The sequence below is a fragment of the Odocoileus virginianus genome, chromosome 18, assembly GCF_023699985.2.
Source record: "Odocoileus virginianus isolate 20LAN1187 ecotype Illinois chromosome 18, Ovbor_1.2, whole genome shotgun sequence".
NCBI classification, from domain to species: Eukaryota; Metazoa; Chordata; class Mammalia; order Artiodactyla; family Cervidae; genus Odocoileus; species Odocoileus virginianus.
This window is the reverse complement of record NC_069691.1, coordinates 19,763,109-19,772,256: the sequence shown is the minus strand read 5'-3', so window position 1 is coordinate 19,772,256 and position 9,148 is coordinate 19,763,109.

The window sequence follows — 9,148 nt, the reverse complement described above, 5'->3', positions numbered from 1 at the left end:
CACAGTAGTTATGTTCTATACAGTCCCTGTGAATATTGAACTGTTGCTCCCTGGGGAAATACAGGGTTAGTTTCCTGTAATTCTCTGGTCAAAACCTTTTCATCAATTGGTCAATACATAATCTGGTTTTATTTGTGTTTCTGCTTCAAAACACATTTAATGTATTTTGTTGACTCATTATCAGTGAGCACTATGTTGTTGTTGTTCAGTTGCTAAGTCATGCCTGACTCTTTGGAACCCCATGGACTGCAGCATGCCAGGCTTCCCTGTTCTTCACTGTCTCCAGAGTTTACTCAGACTCAGTGTCTGTTGAGTAGGTGATGCCATCCAACCATCTCATCCTCTGTTGCCCCCTTCTCCTCCTGCCCTCAATCTTTGCCAGCACCAGGTTCTTTTCCAATGAGTCAGCCCAAAGTATAGGAGCTTGAGCTTGAGCTTCAGCATCAGTCCTTACAATGAATATTTGGGGTTGATCTCCTTTAGGATTAACTGGTTTGATCTCCTTGCTGTCCAAGAGACTCTCAAGAGTCTTGAGAACAAGCACCACAATTTGAAAGCATCAATTCTTTGGTGCTCAGCGGTCCAGCTCTCACATCTGCACATGACTACTGGAAAAACTGTAACTTTGACTATACATACCTTTGTTGGCAAAGTGATGTCTCTGCTTTTTAATATGCTGTCTAGTTTTGTCATAGTTTTTTTTCCAAGAAGAAAGCGTCTTTTAATTTTGTGGCTTCAGTCACTGTTCACAGTGTTTTTGGAGCCCAAGAAAGTAAACTGTGTCACTGTTTCCACCTTTTCCCCATCTTATTGCCATGAAATGATGGGACTGGATGCCATCAACTTTGTTTTTTGAATGTTGAGTTTTAAGCCAGCTTTCTCACTCTCCTCCTTCACCCTCATCAAGAGGTTCTTTAGTTCTTCTTCATTTTCTGCCATTAAGGTGGTGTCATTTGCATGTTGTATTTTCATATCTGGATAATTAGCTAGTGTTCAGCCAAGGCTGTTAATTTATATATAATTGGAGTCAAGTCAAAGAAGCTGCCACTTCAAGGGGGGACTAGGGACACTTAAGCAGCACTGCCTGTGGGAAGTCACCCCAAGTAGTGGTAAGCACTGATTTTTGGTTATCACTATACCCTATTTGGATAGACTAGAAATATCTATTTCACACTGTAGAACTGATTATGGACACAATTGTCTCCTGAATAGAGTATCTCCTGAGGACAGCAGCTGCCTCCTCCATCTTCATGTCCCTAGTGACAGGCACAGTGACTCACATACAGTATGTGCTCAATAAGCCTTAATTGGAAATGGGATGGCATGGGATAGGACAGGGTGGGATCTAGGTTAAATGCTCTGGGTCTGGTAGGGAACCATGATTCGTATTTTCTCACAGATAAATTTTAGTTCTTGCCATATTTCTGGATGTTAATGTTTATCTCCTACCCGTGGTGAAAACAATCATGCTCTTTGTCGTATTTAAAGATACATGGATGTGAAGACAGTTTTTTTAAGTGTTTTTTTAATAAACACTTTATTTTTTTAAAGTGTTTGGTTCCCTTCAACCAAAAGTCCCTTGAACAGTTGGTTCAAGGGAGTTTTCTTATCCCACAATCTTATTTCAGGTGTGACCTTTGTGTTTTATTCATATACTTTCCTATATCCTAATAACAGTGGTACTGTTGTCTCTAGAGGCAGAACAGAGGCAGTATTAGTTAGGAATTTTATGAAGCAGCTTCTCTGAAAAAGATTTTAGTGTCATGGTTTGTTTTGAGCACTGGGGTGGCTTCACGTTGAACCAAATGTATTAGTCAGGGTAGCTAATGAACATAACAAAGAGTTCCCAAACTCCAGTGACCTAACATAACATACTTTTATTCCCCATGAACTGTCCAAAGCAGTGTTGCTGATTGGGCAGTTTTCCTCCAGGTAATATTTCAGGGAGCCTGGCTGCTTGTAGCTAGTGGCTCCACCTACCTCCAAGTTCTCAAAATCCTCTCCCCTCAGTCAATGAGTTTTATGGACCAAGTTGAGTAATGGTCCTACCTTCTGACCACATTCTCTTGAATGTAAAGCAATCATACTTCTACTCCTAAATGCAAGGCATGCTGGGAAATCACCAACTTTATGTGACCTGGAGGAAAAAAAGAGAAATTACTTAGTGGAAAATTAGCCAGTCCATCTCATCAACTCAGCCTGGAGTCTCTCCTGTGAATTCTCATATCACTTGTTTTCCTTATTCTTTTCAAGATTCTTTCTTCATTGTACTCATTAACTATTAATAAACCCATTAATACCATAAAGGGTTTGTATATCATGCCAGTTGCTGGGGGCTATAAAGGAAAATGAGAGGCAGAGCCCACTCTGGAAATCAATCTAGTTTAATCTTATTTAGTATTTGGAAGTCATGAACTGCTCATATTTAATTCTAGCATATAAACAGGAAATAATATAATTGCATGACTACCTTTTCCACAAAATACTTTAAGTACATTAAGCTACTTAGTCTCCAAATTTTGATCCAAATGTTTATTTGCTATCCATTCATTTGTTCATATTTTTTATTTTTGTATTTTTATTAGAATCAAGAAGAGGCAGATATCCAACATTTAAGGACAATGTAAAAGCTAAAAAACTTTAAATTCTCTCTCTAAATTTAATTATCCTTGAAAATTTGAAAATGGTTATTCAGTCTTATTAGAAAATTAGAGTTTTGAGAACCAGTCTAATCTCCAATTATCTGTGAACATGGTATTTCTCTTCTGCTAGTGTGTAAGCAGTTTGAATTTTGGGACCTTGTTGAACAACACTGTTGGTAGGAATGTAAATTCATACAGTCACTATGAAAAACAGTATGGAGGTTCCTCAGAAACTAAAAATAGAACTACCGTATCACCCAGCAATTCCACTCATGGATATATATATCAGAAAAAAAAAATAAACGATAGCACTAATTCAAAAAGATACATGTATTCTAATGTTTATAGCAGCATTACTTACAATAGCCAGGATATGAAAGCAACCCATGTGTCCATCAACAGATGAATGGATAAAGAAGATGTGGTGTGTGTGTATACATAAAATGGAAACTTCCATTTGCAGCAACTTTGGGGTTTAAATTCAAAGTTAACATTATAATCACAATATAGATTATTTTCCATGAACCAAATAGTTATAATTGGGTCAATAGTTCAAGCACTTCTTTGTGATATAAGTGGAACTCCAGCATCTACATATCCTAGTTTCACAGTTTACTGACTACAGTTCTTCCAAGTTGTTTTCCTTATTTGTAAAACAGGTATGGTGGATGCTACTCTCCACTCCATAGCATTAATGGAGGAGTAAATGAGTTAATACATATGAAATGCCTGGTATTTTGGTAAAGCTCCATAACTCTTAGCTCTCATGACATTAAAAACAGTAGATGGTAGTCTCATTTTATCAGTAGGTTTTAAATAAGTGATTCTCAGCCAAGAGTGATTTCCCCACCTGGTTCCCCAGGGGACATTTGGTAGTAGTATCTGGAGACATTTGGATTGTCCCCACTGGTGGAGGTGGTGATGGAGGGGGTATTACTGAGCAGAAGCCAGAGATGCTGTTCAATAGCCTACATTGCAGAGGAAAGTCTTCTGCAACAAAGAATTATCCTGCCTCAAACGCCAGTACTGCTGAGGTTGAGGAGCCCTGCTCTAAAGAAATATATGAGCTGTACTGTCATAGGTGGAGGCAGAACTGGCCACCACACTTGCACAGTTAGGAAGGAAGCTCCCTGATCATCAATTTACATATCTGGAAAAGAGGTTACTTGTACCCAGTTCACTTGGATTTGTGGAGATTAAATGAAAGACTGTCTTTAATGCTTTTGTAAACTAATCTATACAAGTATAGATTAGTTCTAAATTGTTTTCCTCCACCTTAAAAAAATTTTTTTTAAATTATTTCCCCACTGTGGTGCCTTTGCAGACACTTTTTCCCTTAACTGCTTTCTCCCACCATGAAATTTTTAATGCACATTTAATTTAATGTGCTGTACATCTGTTTATGTAGTTGAAGAGGGTCAGGGTTGGGAGAGCCACAAATCACTATGATATCTAAAATGTTTTTTTGCCACATGAGCCAATTTTCATCCTCTTGGGGGTAATATCATCATTGTGAAGGCATGTTCTAAATAAAAGAGAAATGAATTATAAAAGTAAAAAATGTTTTTTATGATGTTTTAATTACTTATTAAACTAAAAGTAGCTTAGCATCACTTGTTGTCCATTTTGGATTATATTGGGATAGCAATAGAAAACTCAAAAACAGAGGACTTTCCTGTAGTGCTTTGAAGTGGTCACCTTCAATACAGCAGGTTCAGGTTCATTCCTAGTTGAAGAATTAAGATCCCACATGCCTTGGGGCCACAAAAAACAAAACATAAAACAAACAATATTGTAACAAATTCAATAAAGACTTTAAAAACAGTCCACATTAAAAAAAAAAAAACTTTTAAAAAAGAAACTCAGAAACAACACTGAAAAGTGAAAGTGAAAGTCGCTTAGTCGTGTCCGACTCTTTGTGATCCCATGGACTATACAGTCCATGCAATTTTCCAGGCCAGAATACTGGAGTGGGTAGCCTTTCCCTTCTGCAGGGGATCTTCCCAACCCAGGGATTGAACCCAGATCTCCCTTACTGCAGGCAGATTCTTTACTAGCTGAGCCACAAGGGAAGTCCTGATAGCCTGTATAAAGCTCAATTATCTATAGCCCTTTAAACAGACAGCAATGCTCATGCAAATGAATGGAGGTTTAGTGAAGTCTGAAAAGGCAAAAATAAAATCTGATAGAGGGCAATAATATTAGAAACTGAAGAGAAGATGAAAGCTTTCCAGAGAGGCAGCTAATTTGAATTTAAGCTTCTCATGAAAAGGAAACATAAAAGAAAGGTTTGAGAGGCAATAGGATGGAAGGGAAAATTGGGCTGGATAAGGAAGCCAAAGGAAATAATATTAACATTTCTTTTCATAGGTGAAAGTTACTACATTAACTAGGTGGCTTTTTTTCCTTTTTGTTTGAAAAGGAAAGACCGAGCACAACTCAATCTGCAAAGAGAGAGCCATGTTACGCATAGGGAAAATTGGAAGTTCATGGCCTATAGGTTAGGTGTCTGGTCATCAGACATTGGTCTGGAAGGAATCTTTATGTGGCCTGGACCACTTTTCTCTCTTCCCTTTGTTCCTCATTCCTATTTGAACTGCCTTCTCAGTGCTTCATTTTCTACCTTCTTACTCTTCCTTTTAATTCCTACTTCCCTGTGCTGACATTGTTAGGGGGAGGTAAGAGCCTCACTTTACAGGTAAACTCTTCAGGGTGTGTGGCCCCCCGAGGTCACACAGCTGGTATGATGAGACCATGGGTCTCCCAGCTCAGAATCTGATGTGCTCTCTACTCTTGTGGTCTGGGCCTGTCTAGCAACTTGATGTTCATACTGGAGATCTTCAGTTAACACCTTTTTTTCTTCTACTGGTACATACATAGATAGATACCTTTATCCCTTGAAGATAGATGAATGTTGGTAAATAGAAATACCAAAGTTATCTGCATTAATAAATTTTTAATTTTATCTTGCTTAGTGGCATCTGACAACAACTGGAAATGAAACTTTAACTCTTTGTTTTTTTGTCTGCAAATGTTTTGCTTTGTCCAAGATGAGAGCTAAATGCTGATTCCACAGAATGAAATCCTGCATGTGGGTTCCATATAGTACACCGAGTTTTTAGATATGTGCTATAGATTAGTGACCATATATGGAGACCAGGGTATTCATAGGCAGTGTGGGGTGTTATACTCCCGGAAGGTGGAATTTGCTGCACTTAGTTTTGCGTCAATGAACCTAGCCTGCCTCTGGTATGTGATTGGTGCTTAGCACATATTTATTGAAGTAAAGGAGCTATTGTTTCCCTCTTTCTCCATATGGGTGTCTGCCAAATTCACAACAATTCTCTTTTCTCTGGGAACTCAGAATTGGCATTGGCTATTTCTTCCCTGAATTCTTATACCCACCCACATCCAGTCATAGTTAACTGACCATGGTTGATCACCCGACTCTATCAGGGCCAAGTTCCCCTCCTTGAAATTTGGAATCAGGACACCGAGGGGCTGAGGGTCAGTCTCTGTGGCTAAACCCAGAATATAAAAATATAAGAACTGTAATAGAGCTGTCTTATAGATTGAATGTTGGAGAAAGCTGGACTTTCAAAGTAAGAAGCTGAAGCCAGCAGATAGAGAGGAGCAGACAGAATATTGAGTTAAGTTTCCAAGGGATTCCGGCCCATTCTGAAATGGGCAGTCTTGGTTGCACTTCTGCATTTGATCTGTGAGACACCCTCATGTGTTTATAAACCACTCTCTTTTGTATTTGAATTGATTCAAGTTTGGCTTCTGTGTAACTAAAAGTCTTCTACCACTATATCAAAATTCAGATTTATCATTTCAGTGAAGGAAGTTTTACTGAACAGAAGAATATTTAAGGGGGAGAGACCAAACTTAGTTTAAAAATTATAACATAAATCAAATGGGAATTACATTTATATTAAAAATAGATTTAGAGGGCTTGGTAGAATAATGCTGAAGGGCTCTGTAGTTAGTTAGTTTTGAAGTAAGAGGAATTTTCCATTCGAGATGAAGTGAGAACATGCAGAAAGAAAAATAATAAGTGTCTAAAGACCATAGACATTACTCAATGATTAAGTTAAGGACCAGATAGTTAAAATGGGATATGTGAGAAACCTGAAGCTTTCTGAACATCAACCCTCATATCCAACCCATCCCCACATCCTGTCGCTTTTCCCACCCAACAACCTCTTGAGTCTGTCTCCATCCATCATTTCCTGTGAAGACTCCTATGGTGACCTCACCTACTTACAGGTGACCTGTCAGTAGACTACTGACCACCAGTGTTTTGCCACACTGTGACTAGAGTCATCTTCTAAAAATGCCCAGTTGATCGTGTTACTCCTTCCTCCTTAAAGTGGTTTCCTTTTGTTCTTCCCCATAAAGCTGTGTAGGGAAGATCCCCTGGAGAAGGAAATGGCAACCCACTCTAGTATTCTTGCCTAGAAAATCTCATGGATAGAGGAGCCTGGTGGGCTACAGTCCATGGGGTTTAAGAGTCACACGACTAAGCACATACACACACACTTTAAGTGTAACATGCATGTGTAACATGCAGTTCCCGTGCACCCATCTGCCTCATCCATACCCCCCGCCACCCTGTCTGTGGTCCCGCCTGGACATCCTTTCATCTCCTTGGTGAGCCAGGCTTCCTCCACCATGGGGCTTGTGCACAGTTTTTCCCTCTCTTGGAACATTCTTTTCTGCCACCTTTACCCAGCTTTCCTTGGTTTCTCTGACTAGATCATTATTCCCGGTGGAGCACTGTGTATCTACTTTCTTCCTTTGTCATAGTAGCTATTTAACTTAAAAAAATTTTTTTTCTTTTTATTATTTGGTCATCTCTCTATTCTACTAGACGGTAAGCTTTCACAAGGGCAGGAAGTTTCTGCTTTAGCCTATTGTTTTAGTCCTAGCCAATAATATTAATATATAGGATGACCAACAGGAGATTAAGAAATATTTGTTGAAGGAATAATATGTAGAAGGTAAAAGAAATAAAAAGCAAGCAAAAAAAGAAAAACACTCAAAACAGCCTTCAATTTTCCAACCGTTTTTCAAAGATTCAGTTCAGTCCCTCAGTCATGTCCGTCTCTTAGGGACCCTATGACCAGGTTTCCCTGCCCATCAACAACTCCTAGAGCTTGCTCAAACTCATGTCCATTGAGTCGGTGATGCCATCCAACCATCTCCCCCTCTGTCGTCCTTTTCTCCTCCAGCCTTCAATCTTTCCCAGCATCAGGGTCTTTACCAAAGAGTGAGTTATTCGCTTCAGGTGGACAAAATATTGGAGTTTCAGCTTCAGCATCAGTCTTTCCAATGAATATTCAGGACTGATTTCCATTAGGTTTGACTGGTTTGATCTCCTTGAGTCCAAGGGACTCTCAAGAGCCTTCTCCAACACCATAGTTCAAAAGCATCAATTCTTCGGCACTCAGCTTTCTTTATAATTCAACTCTCAAATCCATGCATGACTACTGGAAAAACCATAGCTTTGACTAGATGGACCTTTCTCAGCAAAGTAATGTATCTGCTTTTTAATATGGAGTCTAGGTTGGTCATAGCTTTTTTCCAAGGAGCAAGCATCTTTTAATTGCATGGCTGCAGTCACCATCTGCAGTGATTTTGGAACCCAAGAAAATAAAATCTGTCACTATTTCCATTGTTTTCCCGTCTATTTGCCATGAAGTGATGGGACTGGATGCCATGATCTTTGGTTTTTGAATGTTGTCTTAAGCCAGTTTTTTCACTCTCCTCTTTCATTTTCATCAAGAGGCTCTTTAGCTTCTTCTTCTTCTTCTTCTTTTTTTTTTTTAATAAGAGACTCTTTAGTTTCTTTTTGCTTCCTGCCATAAGAGTGGTGTCATCTGCATATCTGAGGCTATTGATATTTCTCCCAGCAATCTTGATTCCAGTTTGTGGTTCCTCCATTCTGGCATTTTACATGATATACTCTGTATATAAGTTAAATGAGCAGGGTGACAACATACAACCTTGACGTATACACCCTTTCTCAATTTGGAACTAGTCTGTTGTTCCATGTCTGGTTCTAACTGTTGCTTCTTGACCTGCATACAGATTTCTCAGGAGGCAGGCAAGGTGATCTGGTATTCCTATCTCTTTAAGAATTTTCCACAGTTTGTTGTGATCCGCACAGTCAAAGGCTTTAGCATAGTCAATAAAGCAGAAGTAGATGTTTTTCTGGAATTCTCTTGCTTTTTCTATGATTCAACAGATGTTGACAACTTGATCTCTTATTCCTCTGCCTTTCTAAATCCACCTTGAATATCTGGAAGTTCTTGGTTCACATCCTGTATAAAATTCAGTTGTTTTAATTTCAAAGTTTCTCTTCAGTACTAGGCTACTCATGAACAGTATTATCAATAACACTAAAATCCTTTTTACAAGTAGGTATATAAGTTTTTCAGTAGCTAAAATATAATTAATGTTAGTAGGATGCTTAGGAAAGCTCACAAAGGCCTGTTGACTCT